This window comes from Ursus maritimus, unplaced genomic scaffold, assembly GCF_017311325.1.
Source record: "Ursus maritimus isolate PB19 unplaced genomic scaffold, ASM1731132v1 scaffold_11, whole genome shotgun sequence".
Lineage (NCBI taxonomy): Eukaryota > Metazoa > Chordata > Mammalia > Carnivora > Ursidae > Ursus > Ursus maritimus.
Window position 1 is genome coordinate 47,193,769 of NW_024423453.1, and position 19,193 is coordinate 47,212,961.

Genomic DNA, 19,193 nt, shown 5'->3' on the forward strand with positions numbered 1-19,193 from the left:
TTTTATCCAGGTGTTAGTATTGTGCAGACTTGGATTAGAACATAATCCCCACGTTGTGGGCCAGGGACAAAGCCTCTGCTATTTAAGAACGCAGCTTAGTATGGGAGTAGGAGGAAGGTTAGCCGGTGAACTGAGTCACCAGCTCACATGCTGGTTGTGCTTCCACCTTTCTTGACATTCTCAAAGCCATAAAAGTTGGCTGCAGGCTGCAATGAATTGGGACAGCTGAATCCATAAATTGTCCATTTTGTTACAGTAATGCAGAATAGTAGAAAATACGTATTAATTATGTTCATTATCAATACTTATCATTATGTTCCTAGCAGTTTTCCCATCCTTTACGTGAATTACTTCATGGAACATTCACATCAACATTATGATGTACTTTTGTCCCCATTTTACAGATGAGTTAGCAGAGGCACAGAGAGGTTTTTCTAAACTTGCCAAATTCCTCATGCTAGTAAGTGATAGGGCCAAATTAAAATCCAAGCGGTCTTGTTCCAAAGTCATTGGTTCATATGTTCTAACCTATGTTGTTAGGCTTGGCTTCCTAACTCTCGACCATGTGAATGGACTCCTGCACAACTTTCTTTGAGTTCTAAAATTGTTTATTCCCAACACAGATTCATGTACTATTAAGTGAATATAAATATTTAAGCAGGAAGCCTCACTAGCTTGAAGAGGAATACTATAGTGGGCATGTAATACAGCTTTAATCCATTGGAATGAAAATCTTTTATTTCACAAAGAATAGAATGGCTGTTGCCAGAGGCTGGGGGGTGAAGGACAAGGGGAATGTAGGTCAAAGGGTCCAAATTTTCAGTTATAAGAAGAATAGGTTCTGAGATATAACGTACAGCATGATGATATAGTTAACAATACGGTATTGTATCCTTGAAAGTTGCCGAGAGAACATCCTAAACCTTTTCATCACACGTTCACGCATGAAGAGTCAACTATGTGCAGTGATGAATGTATCCAATATCCTGATCTTGGTAATCATTCCACAGTGTATATCAAGTGTCACATTGTATAAAGTCATCACATTGTATACTTTAAATATATACAATTGTATTTGTCAATTATTCCTCAATAAATTTGGGTATTTTACTGCTATTTTACCCACTGTACCTCCACCTCACTTCAAGTCTGTTCCCTATAAAAATGTTTTGATATATTAAATACTTTTCTTTGATAATGTAGGAGGTTTTTAGGGTGGCTCAGTCAGTTAAACATCTGTTTTCGGCTCAGGTCATGATCCCAGGGCCCTGGGATCCAGTCCTGCATCAGGCTCCTTGCTCGGCAGGGAGTCTGCTTCTCCCTCTGCCTGCTGCACCCCTGCTTGTGCTCTCTGTCTCTCTGTCAAAAAAAAAAAAAAAAAAAAAATAAAAAATTTGTAGGAGGCTTGTAGAAGTGAATATTAAAACCCTTTAATCCTTAGCATTTAAATAATGACAAAGTTGAAGTTCATATATATTTATCTACATCAGGTAACTAATTTGTTGCTTCAGTGATTTCTTCTCAGACACTAGAAAGGAATATACTATCAATTGGTTTTGATTTACTTTTTATGAAGTGAGAATAGGGATGGAATTCAGGAGTAAGAAACTAGGATTTTAGTCTCTCTGAATATTAGTGGTCTATCACATTTGGGATACGAAAACTATAAAAAGACATTGTAAGATTCTCTTTTTTATCAAAATATTCAGCAAAAGATAAAGAAAAACTTAAATATACATTCGTTTAAAAATTACCTAATGTATTTTGCTAATTATGAGTTAATAGAATACATGATGTCTGGTTCTCCGTATTTTTAAAATGGATGAGGATTTTTATAGGCCTGAATGAAAGGGATGAGAATCTGGGAAAGAGGCTAAACAATGATTTTTCTCAAAATAAGAATAAAAACCCCTAAAAGTAAAACTGCATTAATCCAGCACTCACTTTTGTGCAGTCAAATGTCTAATTGCATCTCTTTGCCTTTCCATTTGTAATATTCCAGGCAGGGGCATGCTAGCTGGTGTTTATCATAATTACACTGCCTCTTACCACCTGAGTAGAAAACTACTGGAATGTTGCACATAAATCTTTCAATGTAATAAAATTGCCTATCAGGACATATACGTAGGTAGAGAAGATGTGAACAGAGCACTATATATATTACTAACAGCGATTATATAATTTCTGAACAGATTAGCAGTAGTGTTCCCTTTCCCTTACCCCAACTCCTGGACGAGAGTAGAGTAGATGTTCAAGGTCACTGTCATTCATTTTTCACCGTCTCGGGGACCTTTGAATGATTCAACATAACCAAGTGGCCATACCATTTTAAAGGGCATTAACATTCCTATTAAGCTCTTGAGAATTTTGACCTTTCTTAAATGTCAGAAAAGGGATATTCTGCAGATAAATTGTGATCAACTAGATGCATGAGATACCAAGTGTTTGGGTTCTTCTGTCTATTTCAGACCTCATGGGAGGGGATGGATTTAATGAAATGTTGTTTGCTATTATGCAAGAGTGTTTGATAATTTGCTTAGTGACTCTCCTGGCACAGGAAGTACTTCAAGGTCCGACATTAGTGATCACAGACTTGTATTCATCGGAACCAGTCCCCACATTTTATAAATGAGAAAACTGAGGCTCAGAGAAATGAAATGTTTTGTCCAAAATCACACAGCCCGTTATTAGCAGAGCTGGGAATAGAATCCTGGTCTTCTGACTCCTAGCTTGATATTCTTTCTACTTTATCACGCTGAACTACACTTTTTCTCCCCCGTACTTTTCTGTCTTTTTACGCAATTCATTATATGCTGAAGTTCCAAGTGGAGGAATTGAATTTTTCATTATAATTTTAATAAGGTGCCACAAAACATGAATTTCACATTTGAATCCCAGTTTTCCTTCTTAGGCTATAAAGAGTGCTGAATAGTAGAGACAAACCAAATTACCATTGCGTCTGGACTTTCCAATTTTGATGGTTATATATGTGTCACTATAAATCTAAACACCTCTCTTACTGTACCTTTTTAAGGTTTATACTCCTATACACAGCTGATTATCAGCCCTGCCAGCTCTTTGACTAATTTTGTTTTCTTCTGGCTCGAATAACCCTGGCTTAGGCCTTAGTAAAACATCTGTCAAGAAGACTCAGAATGTGGGCTGTGTGTGCATGCGTGTGCGCCTGTGTGTATCTTTTCCTTCCACAAGACCCAAGAAATTTATTTTTTCTTCCACAGGACTCCCCAAGTACTACCACTTTTTAAGTGCTGATTCTCCTGTGCTTAAGTTGCTGGTTTTCTACACATAAAAGGCTGGGAAGAGTTGTCTTTGGCAATTGCTGATATAGCTGGCATTCACTGGGATTAAGTGAAAAAAACCCATTGCCTAAAAGATGACATTTTAAAAATGGATGTCCTAAACCAAATAGGAAACTGCATGAAGTCAGATTTATTCTTTCTTAAAATTAGCTGGAATCCCTGTAAACTGCACTTTAATCTCAAAGAACACACTTACAACGTTATCTATGAAGCTAATTTTAACATATAGATGGTATTTTGGAGTTCTGAGAAAGTACTTTTATCTGATTTGAATTTATTATAACTCATGAAATACCATTGTTTGGACAGTGTGCCAGTTGTCATGTTATCACTATAAATTTTGCACTGAAATGGCAGTTCTCTCGCTTTCCTGCTGCCTAGCATTTTGCCCACCTCTTACTGTCAGCTCTGAAAACCACTTTCCTTTTGCCCAAATCCCCTGCTGGGTTACAATCCTTTTACCAACTGAGGCACGGCTCTGTTTCTTTTATTTATGACCAGCCCTCTTGTCTAGGTTGCTTAGAGAACCATATATTATTACTGAAATAAATTGTTACAACTGAAAAGGTCCTTGACAATCACTCAGTCCAGCCCTTTCATGTGATAAATGAGGACCAGGAAGTGTAAGAGCCCTGCTCAAGTTCAGAACTTCTTAGTGGCATTGATGGAAACAACCCGTATGTCCCAATAGTAGCTTCCTGCCCATTCTGCTTTTCACATTCTTCTCCCTTTTGATAGGCTGTAAACATTAAGTCAGATTTGGTATGATAAACTCTAGATAGATCTGATTGGTTATTATAAAGCAACACAACTTTATAATCCTCAGAAAGCCCCAAAGTACCCAGAACCTGTAATCTTCAAACATTTCTTTGAATTTGATCCATCACATCTTTGTTTTAACAGATTCTGTGGCTCACATAATGTCTCAATCATGTTTCACTGAGGGCTCAGCTTGAGTCTGACCTTTGCACACTGCTGGGGCCCGAGGTCTGGTGCAGGGGCCTGCTGGGAGGATATTCAACTAAGAGATATAGCAGCACTTTGGAGATGAAAAGAACCTTTGCTACTGGACAAAGAGGGCGTAAAACATGGAAGCTGGCTGGATAGAAGGTCTCAGTTGGGAATGGGGGATGAAAATAGGGATAAGCAGTGAGGACAACAGCCAGATTCTCTCACTAATACGTGTCCTCTAGACATGCCACATGAACCCATGAATATATCCAAAGGAGGGAGGTCTGTAAAAAAAAAAAGTTAAACAAAAGAAATTAAATCAGAAAAAGCTATTTTAACTCAAATCTCTATGAGACATTTGGTGTGTAAAGCAGCACTTCAGTTAAAACGAGAACGCACAAAATATCTTAAGTCAGTCTCATAGGTTCCACATGGAATTCAGCTCTGCTGAAATCGATGGCGGCCTTCAGACAACTCAATGCTCTGGTATCAGTGGGGTCTATTACCTAACTGTTTCGCTGGATCTGACCCCAAACTCTTCGCCAAGTTCTTGTGTAAGAGAGATTACAGATGGCTTGGAGAGTGTAGGGTCTGTATGAATAAGGGACTGAAAAACTTTTGGGTGAAGGTGTCCAAATCAGTAAAGAAGAAATAAAACTGTCACTATTTGCAGATGACATGATATTATCTCTATATAGAGAAACCTAAAGAGTCTACCAAAAATCTCTTAGAACTAATAAATGAATTCAGTAAAGTTGCAAAATACAAAATCAAGATACAGAAATCTGTTGCATTTCTACACACTAACATTGAACTATTAGAGAAATTTTTAAAATTCCGTTTATAAGAGCATAAAAAAGAATGAAATGCCTAGAAATAAATTTAACCCAGAAGGTGAAAGACCTGTACACTGAAACCCACAGAACATTGATTGAAGAAACTGAAGACACAAATAAATGGCAAGGTATTCTGTGCTCTTGGATCGGAAGAATTAATATTGTTAAAATGTCCACACTACCCAAAGCAATGTACAGATTCAACACACTCCCTATCAAAATCCTAATGGCATACTTCACAGAACTAGATCAAATAACTTTAAAATTTGTATGGAACCACAAAAGATTTCAAACAGCCAAAGCAATCTTGAGAAAGAACAAAATTGGAGGTATCACATTCTCTGATTTAAAACTGTGCTACAAAGTGATAGTGATCAAAACAGTATGGTACTGGCACAAAAACAGACTCAGAGATCAGTGGAACAAAGTCAAGAGCCCAGAAATAAATCCACACATATATGGACAATTAACTTACAACAAAAGAGCCAAGAACATACAATGTGGAAATGACAGTTTCTTCAATAAATGGTGTTGGAAAAATTGGTCAGTGGCATGCAAAAAAATGAAACTATCTTATACCATTATGTACAAAAATTAACTCAAATTAAATTAGAATGTAAATTTTGAAACCATAAAATTCCTAGAAGAAAACAGTCAGTAAGCTCCTTGACATCAGTTTTGGGAATGTTTTTGTGGCGCTGACTCCAAAGGCAAGGGAAACAAAAGCAAAAATAAATAAATGGGAGTACTTCAAACGAAAAAGCTTCTGCACAGCAAAGGAAGCCATCATCAAAACAAAAAGACAACCTACTGAATGGGAGAAGATATTTGCAAATCATATAGCTGAAAATCATATATTTACAAAATATGTAAAGAGCTCATACAATTCAATAAAAACAAAACAAACCACGCAATTACAAAACAGGCAGAGTATCTGAATAGACATTTCTTGAACAAAGACCTATTGATGGCCAACAGGCACATGAAAAGGTGGTCATATCACTTATTATCAGGGAAATACAAATCAAAACCACAATGAAGTATCATCTTGTACCTGTCAAAAGGGCTAGTAGCAAAGAGATAAGAAACAGCAAATGTTGGAGGGGACATGGAGAAAAGAGAACCTTCATGTTGGTGGGAATGTAAATTGGTGCAGCCACTATGGAAAGCAGCATGGAGATGCCTCAAAAAATTAAGACTAGAACTACCATATGATCTAGCTATTTCACTACTGGGTATTTATTGGAAGAATAGAAACACTAATTTGAAAAGATATTTGCATCCCTATGTTCATTGCAGCATTATTTACAATAGTCAAGATGTAGAAAGAACCCAAATGTCCATTGATGGATGAAAGGATAAAGAATATGTATATAAATGGATTACTACTCAGCCATAAAAGGAATGAAATCTTACCATTTGCAACAACATGGATGGACCTTGAGGGTATTATGCTAAGTGAAATAAGTCAGAAGGAGAAAGACAAACACTGTATCACAGATGATTTCACTATGTGGAATCTGAAAAACAAACAAAAAAAGAACAAGCAAAACAAAACAAAAACAAACTCATAGAGAACATGTCAGGGTGGTTACCAGAGGGGAAGGGGATTAGGGGGGTGGGTGAAAGGGGTAAGAGTAGGGGGAGCCTGAGTGGCTCAGTTGGTTGGGTGTCCAGCTCTTGATTTCAGCTCAGGCAGTGATCTCAGGGTGGTGGGATCCAGCCCCGCGTTAGGCTCTCCGCTCAGCGGGGAATCTGCTTGAGATTCTCTCTCTTTCTCTCTGCCCCTTGCCCCTGTCTCTTTCTCTCAAATAAATAAATAAAATCTTAAAAGAAAGAAAGAAAGAAAGAAAGAAAGAAAGAAAGAAAGAAAGAAAGAAAGAAAGGGATAAAAGGGGGGTCAATTGCAGGTCATGGATGATAGCTCAACTTTGGTGGCAATCATTTTGTAGTGTATGCAGATGTCGAGCTATAATGTTGTATACCTGAAACTTATATAATAAAAAAAGAAAAAATATCTTATATGTCTTCCACCCAGAAATCCAGTCCATGGCAACTTGGTGCATAATTGATTTGAGCACCTGTATTGTGTCTTTTGTATGCTATTATAATAAACATACTAATTCCAAAGTGCTCACAGGAAAAAAAAAAAGAATTCTACTGTAGCCCATGAAACTGTATTTTTGTGTAACTGTCTGTGTCTACATGTGTATTTAAAAATACATTACTGTCATATAGGTATTGAAGTGGATATTTCAGTAGTGGTGCTTGTTAGAATAAATGGCTTTCTTTTTAAAACGAACAAAAAAAGACTTGAAAACTTTTGGGTGAAGGACTTTTCTGGAAGGTCTGGACAAAAAACAATCATGCTTTTACATCTGTCTTGGAGAAGGAAGAAAGGAGAAGACATCTTTTCCTTTTTACCACCCAGCAACACTCAAATATTATATTTCGAGGACCCCACGCATCAGTCGTGGTGATGCCCAGCATTACCGGCTGAAAAATGTCAGCCGCACCTGCCAGACAGCGTGGAAATTGCTGCAAATATGAGCAAAGCAAGAGGTGACTTTTGGAAGCTATTCACAGTGGAGGTAGCATCACGCCTAGTGGGAGTGCAGACACGAAAACGACGTGGTATTGTTATCCAGGGGGCGCTCATCGAGTCTCTGTGAACACTTGCAAGACCTTCCATGAGACCTCATAGGTCCCCCTGGGGAGAAAATTCAGAGCTTGCCGAGGTACCACATGAGCAGGGGGAGGAAAGCCTATGGAAACTTGAGTTATGTTTTCTCTCGACCTCTCAGGTCTTTTGATCCCACTTGAATTGCCCATTTTGAGGATTGGAAGACCATCTTGTAATTTCAGATTTACAAATTAAGAACACTTTTGTGAATATGGGCATTCTCATGAATGATTGCAATATATTACTAATTTCTTAATTCTCCTAAAATAATAACACCCTCTGGGTGAACCACGCATACGTTAACTTCTCTGTAATTCACACTAGAGTATTACAGAGTTTATTTTCTCTTTTGTAACTTTGCATATATAGGATTTTTAAAAAAGATTTCAGTTTTCAAATTTTCAGTTGTCTCTTTGCTGCGGTGACAAACAGCATAGGAGTAACAGGAAAAACAGAATGACTTCATCAGCAGCCTTTTCAGGGTCTAAGTTTCCTTAAGATCTCATGTCCTTGGTCAAACTGAGTCTCCAGATGGCACTGTTGTCAGAAAGATCTAGGAAAATGGATGACCCAAATATATTTTTATATCTGTGTTTCAGTTTATAAATCACTAGTTTTGTGTTTGAAGTGTTTTTCAGGTCAAAGCAGTTTTAAGATCCCTCTTCAGCAGTTACTTGCTGTTCTCACCCTATTCTTCCCATTTTCTGTATATTAGATACTTTTTCAGTCTGGAATTTATAGTTCCCAGTGCAATACCAAGAGCTCGTTGAGAATCCACTTTTCATTCCCTGATAAAGTTGCAACAACAAAAGTACTTACTATTTTGTTTTAGAGAATTTCTAATCAACATAAATCACCATTATCAATGCAATCATATACATATGTGGACCCATGATAGTATGACTTTTTTTTTATTATTATTATTGTGGAAAAAATAACATCAGATCTACCCGCTTGACAACATCTTATGTTGTCATTTTTATGTATCATCAAGTTTATGTATTGACAACAATATGGTATTGTTAACTATAGGCACAATCTTTTTTTTTTTAAGATTTTATTTATTTATTTGACAGAGAGAGAGAGAGAGAACACAAGTAGCAGCAGGCAAAGGGAGAGGGAGAAACAGGCTCTCTGCTGAGCAGGGAGCCCGATGTGGGGCTTGATCCCAGGACCCTGGGATCATGAATTGAGCTGAAGGCAGCCATTTAACCGACTGAGCCACCCAGGCACCCCTACTATAAGCACAGTCATGTAGAGCAGATCTCCAGAACTTAATATAGCGTGTACTTCTGCATTAAAGGATATTTCAGAATTTTCCTCTAGGAACCTCGTTATTATGACATATTCTTTATTTTGCAATAGCCTTTGCACACGTTAGAGAGAAGGATTAGAAGCAGAAGCATTTGCTTCTGTAAAAGTTAGCCAGACATTGTGTGCTTGCTTTCCGCATAAATGTTTATAACCTCTGTTCTTGGAACTGCTTCTTTGGGTCAGGTGAGCATTTGTACAAGGAGGACAAGAGGGCAAATGTTTTCAGGTTTACACCATTTTGCAGAATGTATTCATTATTGTTTGTTACAAATTGGCTCTGCATTAGCATGATAAATAAGAAGCCAAACAGCATATTCTTTGCTAAATCAGGGATTCAGAGAGTTGGATTTATAAATGACCTTGAGGTACTATAAGGGCCACCCTCCAAACCACCTTCCCTGGTCTAAACTCATCCTACTTTATCTTGGCCTCGGCTTTTAACAATAACTTTCAACAATAACTTTTGTCTTCAGGCATTGGTGCAAGGTCTCCTGGAAGGCCCTGTCAACATGTGCATACTGCCTTGGAGGGACTGGAGGGCTGTTTCATTAGCATAGGCTGGCAAACTGCCACCTTCAGTCATTTAACATCTAGTAATTGAGCTTTTTTATGTACAAGGCAGTGTAGTCAAATGAGGAGAAAGGTGGTTCCTGAGGACATGGAGGATTGTTAATATTTGATGACTGTGAAGGCAGGAAAAATCTGAAGCATGGGGAAAATGGAAGATATCAGGACACGGAAATAGCTAAATGGATGCAACTGGGCTCGCTCATACAGCAGTGGGTATAAAGGGACAGTAGAGGGTTGGTCTAAATGATACTGAGATGGAGGCAATGACTTTTTTAGAGATCTTTTTAAAAAATTTAGCGAATAAATATTAAGTATGTACAACGTGTCTGCCATCAAGGACCTGGAAACATGGAAGTAAACAAAAGTGGCAAAATCCCTGTCTCCAACGAACTTATAGACTAGTGGTACAGGCCATAAACATACAAACAAGTAAACGTGTAATGGCAGATGGTGATAAGGGATACAGAGAAAAAGAAAGTGAGCTGAGGGGTATAGGAAGTGCTAGGTGAAAGGGGCTGGGGGTACTGGGTGAGGGGGGTTGTGGCCATTTTGTTTAGAGAGGACATCAAAGGGCCAGATGGAAGTCAGGGGTCAAGCCCTGTGGCCACAGGAAGGGGCAGGTAGAGCATTTAGGATAAAAACTACAAGTTCAGTGGTCAGAGGCAGGAAAACAGTGTGTTCAAGGACTAGCAAGGGGGTCAAGGACTAGCAAGGGGGTCAAGGACTAGCAAGGGGGTCAAGTGGCTTAAAGAGAGCAAGCTGAATGAAAGGAGAGTAGGAGAAGAAGTTAGAGAGGAAGTGGTGGAAAGCAGATCACGAAGAGCCTGGAAACCTAGTATATTGGATTTTGCTCCGAATGAACTGGTAATCCACTGGAGGATTTCCAGATGCAGAATGACATTCTCAGACACAGTTTAAGAGGACATACTGGCTGTTGGGTTGAGATTAGACTATATGGGTTCAAGGGTAGAAACAGGAAGATAGAAATTATTACAATAATCCAAAGAGGAATGATGGCAGCTTTGATCCAAATCGTATTGGCGGAGGAAGTGGTTAGAGGTCAGATTTGGGATTTTTATTTGAAGGTAGAATTGGCAGGATGTGCTGTTCTTTAATATGGACAGAACATATTGGTGTTCTTTTTCCTTGAGGGTAGAGGTGTGTGGAGGTGGGCTCTGTGCACGGAAAGCAGTCACCCGCTTCCTCTAGCCAAGACTTGGGAATCTAAAACCACAACATGCAGTTATGTGGCCTTAGAGTCATGTGTAAAATATCCAGTAATTGAAATTGCCAAATGATTGCTCTCTATCCAGTGGAGTCCATTACACTAGAGTATCTTCAGAAGACATGAGCAGTTCTAAAAAGCACCCTGTTAGCAATCAAAAGATCCAGGCTTGTTTGAAGAGCCAATGTTGGATATAGTGTAAGCCACTATTTTTCTCTAGTTCCAGTGTGGCTTAGGAGTTCAATTCTTCTTCAGTCTTTTGGGGGTTGTGATGGTTTATATCTATCCACTTGACTGGGCCATGGGGTGCCCAGATTAAGCAACAGTTTTAGGTGTGTCTGTGATGATGTTTCTGGATGTGATTAGCATGTAAATTATCAGGCTCAGTAAAATAATTTGCCCTCTTCAATGTGGATGGCTATCAGCCAATTTGTTGAGGACCTAAATAGGATAAAAATTGGAGGAAGGGAGGTTTGTTCCCTACCTACATCTGCCTGTTCAGCTGGGATATGGGTCTTCTGTCCTCAGAATGGGATTTAGTCTATTGGCTCTCATAGTTGAGACTCGGGCTTTGAGACTCAGACTGGAAGGATCCAACCAGCTTTCCTGGGCCTCCAGTTTACAGACAGCAGATTGTGGGACTTCTCTGCTTCCATAAGCACATGATCCAGTTCCTCATAAATAATCTGTCTCTCTCCTGTTCTATTTCTCTGAGAAACCCTGGTTAATACAAGGGCTCTTTAAGCTACAAGAGATTTCTAGTTGAAGATACAGTCATTTGCAAATAAAGTTTGATTCTGAAGTAAATGTTAAAGGAAGAATTGCTTTTGATCTAGCTTCGCGTCCAGGGGCTTCTCCTCTTTCTGGATGCTTTTTCAAGTGTATGCTCTATGACATTCACATTTATCTTGACCCTACATAGTTGCAAGTCCTAGTTAAAATATTTACTCATGACTCACTCTATTTAACAGAGTACCTCAGAGAACAAAATCTGATTTGACCTGCACAAAAGTCCCAGAAGTAGAGCTCTGTGATTGATGGTGACCCAGTAGTGTTTTTGGGTTTTTGGAGGGTAGGTACCCCTGCCAAGTACCCACAAATCACACCCTTTTTAAAAACCAACCACTGCCAGTGAGATGCGCAGTTCTCTTGAGGACACTTGCTAAATCTGAATGACCATTTGTTTATTAGCAAATGTTTACTGACTTCTTACTATGTTTTAGGCCCTGTGCTGGGTATGGAGTCACAGCTATAGTGAAACAATCAAGACAATGATTCATATAAAGTGATTTATTAGGGAGTGTTCCTGGAAAAAAAGCTTTTAAGGGAGTGGGAAGCTAGGATGAGGAGGAAGGAGGCCTAGTAAGTGGATAGTATCAGTGAAAATCCCACAGAGGGTGACTTTGGATCAGTTCCACAGAGGAGCCCTGGAGATAGTAGGTCACAGCTGAGAGTTGCCCTGATCTTGGAGCAAGAAAACTGCTCCAGGAGGAATGTAAATTCTAAGGCACTTCCAGCTCTCCCATGAATGGCGGACAGAGTAAGTTCCCGAAGCTTGAAAAGGTGCAGGTAGTTGATACTGAGAATAAAAGGACATCTAGATATCTGTGAGTATGAACGTAGTAAAAAGATCAGAGGGGATATGGTAGGGTACTGACAATGTCTTCCCCAGACTACTAAGTATACCACTCAGTTCCATGTATACTGACTATTAAATTGACTCCTCAAGCTGCAGCACTACGGGCTAGAGAGGCAAACCAATGCCTAGAATGCGGAATGGGTCTGACCTAATAAACTCACCTCCAAGTAGCTGCTTGCTCTCTGTAAGGGATGGTACCACAGTGAGGGTTTAGTATCTGTTTCTGCTGCTGAGTGGTTGGATGTTCAACAGCATCGGTCATTGGGCCAGCCTTGATGAGATAGTCCAGGCTGTTGGGCCATGCATAGCTTCCATCTTTGCTATAAGGGCAGCTGGGTCTACTGTGCTAGTACTAAGACGGAAAGAACATTCAGTGTTTCCTTTATCTTCCCCAGTCTTTTCTAGGTGAACTGGAGGCAGCAAGATTAGAAGATTAGGGCAAGGGGTGTCTGGGTGGCTCAGTCAGTTAAGCATCTGCCTTGGCACAGGTCATGGTCTTGGGGTCCTGAGATGGAGCCCTGCATCAGGATCCCAGCTCAGTGGGGGGAATCTGCTTCTTCCCCTCTCTCTGCCCCTCCCCCACCCCCTGCTTGTGCTCTCTCTCTCTCTCTCTCTATCAAGTAAATAATATAAAAAAAGATTAGGGCAAAAGATTAGAGAAGTTTGAGGAAATCTGGGGAAGAAGCATGTGGATAGGTCTGTGAGAATGGACACAAAGTGTGTGAATATTTATCCTGCATGTTAATATCCACTAGATCGCATCCACTGCAGAGCATAAGGAAAACAACCCATGGATAGGATGTGTCATCCTGTAGATGTCATGAAGCCTCTGTCCTTGGCCACCCCAGTACTAGTGCAGTAGACCCATGGATATGTTATTAGCCGGATGTGTGGGGCCAGGGACACACTGTGAGAGAGACTTGGGTCAGGACTCCATTATCAGCTGGCCTCTATACGACACACCCACTGTTATAAGGGTACCATGATGATGTTTTGGAAGCTTATGGTATCAGTGTTAGCTTGGATCCTGTAGCTAAAAATACAAAGCAAATATGGATATTCCCCATTTCCTAGTGTATAGTTATTTGTGCAAATATTCACAGTACTCTTTGAGGAAGACTGAAAGAACCAATATTGAATATCCTTGCTGTGGATTGCAGGATTCTTTTTCAGGTAGACTTGGCCTTTCCCTTAAATAATGGACTCTGTCTGAAAACTGGCTCAAGGCTGGAAACTAGGAAAGGGCAGTTGTTTGTTCATTAGTACACATGACATCAATCTTGTGTTCATCTGCTCTTCATTAAAAAAATTTTTAAATTATATATTATCAGGTAATGTCTTTGTTCTCTGCCCATCGATCTTGTCCTAGAAACACTGTAGTTTATTAGATATCACCACAGATACTTGCAGCTTTGATGCCTGTTACGGTAACTCTTCCCATGCCTTCGATGATTAAGTGCTGCTACCTGGCCTCTGCTCTTCCAAATTCTACCCTTCCCGCTGAGACAAGGAAGTAGTTTCATAACAGCTTCCCTACCTTCAATCCTGCTGAGAATAATCACCAATAAACTTCTTGACAACACCAATGTCCTCCTCACTAGTGCATTCTTTGACACTTAGTGAGAGGAGTGTCTTCTGGTATTTCTCAGGGACACGGTCTCCCGGAGGATTTTTAGGTTTTACATAACTAGCTTGTCCACTTCTTTGAGCCTGCTGATGTCTTTTTCAAACTCTACCAAAGAAGCTCTGGTATTTCTACCTCAATTAATAGGAGTCACTGGTTTTTCAAAGCTTCTAGGAACAAACTAAGCAAACTATATGAGGATTGGCTGCAAGTGCCCCTGCTGGGGTGTTAAGTTACAAGATCCTGCCCCATAGCAACAAATCCCCCTCCCCCCATCTAGCCTTAAAATCTACCTTTTCCAGTCTAGCACTTTCAATATCCATTTCCAGGTGTATTCTTTTAGTTCCTTCCAGCACCTGTTAGCCAGAGTCTGTATGTCTTTGAGTGCATAATTCCTTTCTTCCCTTAGCAGAGGCAGTACTTTGCCAATACAATCATGCTGGTCTAGTAGATAGCAAGAGAGGAATTGGCTCATCTTGAGGGACAGACAAGTACAATTTTGCAAAGCATTGGTCTCAGTGGAAAGTTCTGTACAGTCTTCAATAAGAGGAAGCTGTAGTTTTCCAGCTAGATGAATTGAGTCACATTTTCAGGCCCAGGGGATTAAGGGCATTGGGAGTTCAATGATTTTGTATGCATCCCAGGTATCTTTGTTCCAAGTCTCAGGATCCCATTCTTTCCCTATCACAATCCTACTTTTACCATAAGAACTTGCCTAGGTACAAATCAACCTTCTTTGCAGCGTTGCTACTTTCTCTCAAGTTCTGGTCCTGTCTTCAACAGTCGTCCCTGCAGTTCCAGATGCGATGGTCCCCTTCAATGCTGCCCTGGAGAAGATGTGGCTTTCACACTCTGCTCTGAACTGGTAATTGGCTAACTTAAATTTGTAATTCTCTTTCTCCATTAGTAACACTTAATAATAACTATGAACCCCACAGTGTTTATAATAATAAGCCTCATTACCATATGTCTCAAATGCTAGAAATATTGTACAATCAGTACACCCCCATCCTGTTGTATCCCATCCAATTTACTGCACATGGAAGTTTTAACAATGTCACTTTATTTACCACAAACAATGGGATTCCTATTGCCTTCTAGCCAGTGAATCATCCAACTCTAGAAACTTACCCTGAGCGTCGATCTCCAGGATCATTTCTGGTACCAATTGTCTTAGATTGGGTTTTCGAGGAACAAATCCTGAAATAAGGATTTATGGGAGAGTGATTTATGAAGAAGTGTTACCAGGAAGACTGGCAGTGCAGTGGGACATTGAGGCCAGGTAGAGAAAGAGGTAGAACAAGAGGGAAGACCTTTGCCTCATTCACGCGGGGAAGATCAAAAGACATTGCAGCTACACCGCAGGCCTGTCATGCACGACCAGGAGACAGGAGAGCTGGAGTCTTTGTTCCTCGGCAGCTCTGACACTGGCCGAGGTGGTTGCCATTGCTGGAACATCAGTTTCCAGGCCGTTCCGGTTCTTTGTGTGCACAGGCTAGGAGTTCTGGCCTCCTGAGGTCCACCCTCTGACAAAGAGATATGGTTCCTGGCTGCTGAGAGTGAAAGCACACTGGTGGACATAGGATGCATGAAAATGTAGGGTTTTAAGAGGATTCAGGAGGAGCACCAAGGCTGTCTTCCAAAGGGGTGATAATGTGGATGATAAGCAAATAAATAATTGTCAGAAGGAATGGTATCTTTTGGTGTGTTAGACAGCATAGATAGTACCCCTTTCCCACTACCTCTGACAGTAGTCTCCAGAGTAGATTTTTAGTCTCGAAAATTTCCAGATGATCTGTCTTACTAGGGCTTTAAACAACTCCTCCTCTTTGCCTCTTCCTCATTTTTTCTCTATTTACTCATCAAAGAAATTTAGGAAATGGCAAATCACTGACCATATTGTGGACATTGTTGGTGTTTTGCTCCTAATCTTTCTTCTGCAGATACATTTTAATAATTTTATTCTTGGGGCACCTGCGTGGTTCTGTCGGTTAAGCGCCCAACTCTTGATTTCAGCTCAGGTCATGATCTCAAGGTCATGAGATTGAACCCGGAGTGGGGCTCTGTGCTCAGTGGGGAGTCTTCCTGAGATTCTTTCCCTCTCCCTCTGCCCCTTCCCCTGTACACCACACGCACTCTCTCTCTCTCTTCCCAAAATAAATAAATCTTTTAAAATAATTTTATTCTTTAAACTATTTTCAAATGGTTGCTTTTGTTCAAAAGAAATTTGGCTAATGTGGGTCAATCATTCAACAAAAATATATTGAGCACTTTGTGTGTGTGGACAGTGTTCTAGCCGCTAAGGTTGCAGCAGTGAACAAAATAGGCAAAAATACTTGCCCTTTAGTTGGAGAACTAAAGATAATAAATTAATATATAATACATTGAATGGAGATAAATGTTAGGAGGAATATAGATCTGCAGGGAAAAGAGGATGAGGTTACTTTGTGTATGTGTTAATTTTGGAGGGTGGTCAGGGCAAGACTCTCGAACAGAAGGTAGTGAGAAGAGATCTTAGAGAAATGTACAGAGGCAATAACAGTACAAATTCCTTGAGAAAGGATTATGTTTGATGGGTTCAGGGACCAGCTAGGAATCTGGTGTAGGAATTGGAATCGTTGGCTCAAGTGGACTAGACCAGAAGGAAAGTTAAAATTATAGCAGTTTTAACCAAAGTGAAGTGTGAGCAGCTGAATAACGAGGATCTTAGGGATCACTTTAAAGACTCTATTCGTTAATTCTAAAATGGGAGGTCATGGGAAAATTTGGAGGAGAAGAGTGTCATAATCTGACTCACATTTTTTTTTTTTTAAGATTTTATTTATTTATTCGACAGAGATAGAGACAGCCAGCAAGAGAGGGAACACAAGCAGGGGGAGTGGGAGAGGAAGAAGCAGGCTCATAGCGGAGGAGCCTGATGTGGGGCCCGATCCCATAAGGCTGGGATCATGCCCTGAGCTGAAGGCAGACGCTTAACCGCTGTGCCACCCAGGCGCCCCCTGACTCACATTTTAAAAGACTCACTTTTATTGCTCTGTGAAATAGACCCACAAGGGGGCAGAGGCAGAAATGGAGAGGCTGCTCTGGAGGTTGTTGCAGTAATCAGAGTAAGACGAGGTCAAGAACCATGCACTGGGAAAAATAAGTCAGATAATGGGGAAAAATGGCAATAGGATTTGCTGGTAAATTGTATGGATTAGATATAGAGTTTATAATTTGGTAGAACATTTCATATTTCAAAAAATTCATCTCCATTTTTGTTTGCCGTAATGTTGTACCATAGTCTCTAACTTTAGGGAAGAAAAATTTCCTTAAAGGTAATTCAGTTACAGAGAGGAATGCTGAAACTACAGGCATTTCCATGGGTTATGAGTTACTGAGAGCTCGTAGTAAGAATTAAGCAAGCAAGCGTAGTTTTGGTCATAGTGAGAGCTACACAAAAAGTATGACTTATCCCTGATTTTGATGAGCTTTGGGATCCCTGGCAAATAATGAAGATATAGGTTAAGATATGTGATATATGTCATAGTATGTCTAGAGAGATTTCCATATATGAAACATCTATGGCAAACACACACACACGCACACACATGCACACACACATATGTGCACACACATGCACACACACACGCACACACGCATTCTCTGATTTCCCCAGATTCTACATACAATAAGAATTCACAAGTGGGATAAAATTGATCTAGGTTAAAGTCAGTCCACTGAGAGTTTTTCTAAGGAAATACTATAGAGTTTGCTTTCAGGCAAGCACAACATACCCAACAGGGAGATGGGTCAATGAAAGAAGTTAGAAGTAGAAATGGGCAGAGTATATAATGGGACAGAGGCTGACCCGATGTGAATAATGACCGGACAATAATGCAAAAAGTACAAATGAGTTTTCTTGAGATAAACATTTGTGTAAAAAGCACTAGTTTTAGTTCTCTCCCTCCCCACCAGGACTTTCTGTATGATCTGATGATGCTTGATCTGTTTTGGTGAGCAGATACTTCAAAAACTTAATAAGTGGTAGAAAATGCACATTAATGCAAAATTTTGCATACACTTTAGGGAGTTCATGGATATTCCAAAGCTAGAGGGTCCATGCAACCCAGACTGCAAAATGATCCGACTGTTTTTAAGCACTTCAGTCTTGCTATCAAGTAGCAACTATGTTTTAATATCCCTTTTCTTCTGAAATGTTTCAACCAGCTTTGCCAGAAACATCAAATTAGAACATCATTGATCCAACTGAAAGTTACAAAATAGATTGACCTGTGGCTGGAGAATGATAAGTAGATCTTTAAATTCCTTCATTTTCTGAACAGTAAGGAAAGGAAAAGATGCTTTGGTATTTCTAAACACTTGATTGCATTCCCTATATAGAATGGGTAGGCATGCAGAGGATGTTGAATGCGTTGTTATCTATGCATAGATGGAGTTTTTCAGTGAAATATGTTTACCTTAGAGTGGAGATGAGCCAGGACATTTGAGGCAAGCTGAGGAAAGATCCATCAACTAACAACTGTAAGGAATAAGCTAAAAAAAATGAAATTCAGCTTTTCTGCTCCATAGAATTCTGCAAGTAATCACCAGAGGCATCAGGCTATGGACTGTGAGGGCAGCAAGTCACGGTTGGGTTTTTTTTTTTTTTTTTTTTTTTTGCTAGTAAATTACATACTACCTATGAGCTATTTATTTATTTACCTATTTCAGGCTCATTAAAATGCACCCTTTGTAGCGCTCTCTGGGCACAGGTACAAAATAATAATGGTTTGGTAAGCTGTGTGCTCTGAAACCCCTGCAAGCGAGTAGATTCAGGTGGAATTGACACAGCTGAACTGGTAGCTGTCAGTGAAGTGTGGGCTGACCTCCAAGGGTGTAAGTGTCACCGTAGCAAAGCACTTTGTGAGCAGAGTGAGATGAACAGCAATTATCTCTTTCAGAATAGCAATCTTGGGGACGGTCATTTTCTCTCTCTGATTTCTCAGTTGAAAACCGTACTGCGCACTTTAGGGAGATGCCTTGAGTTTT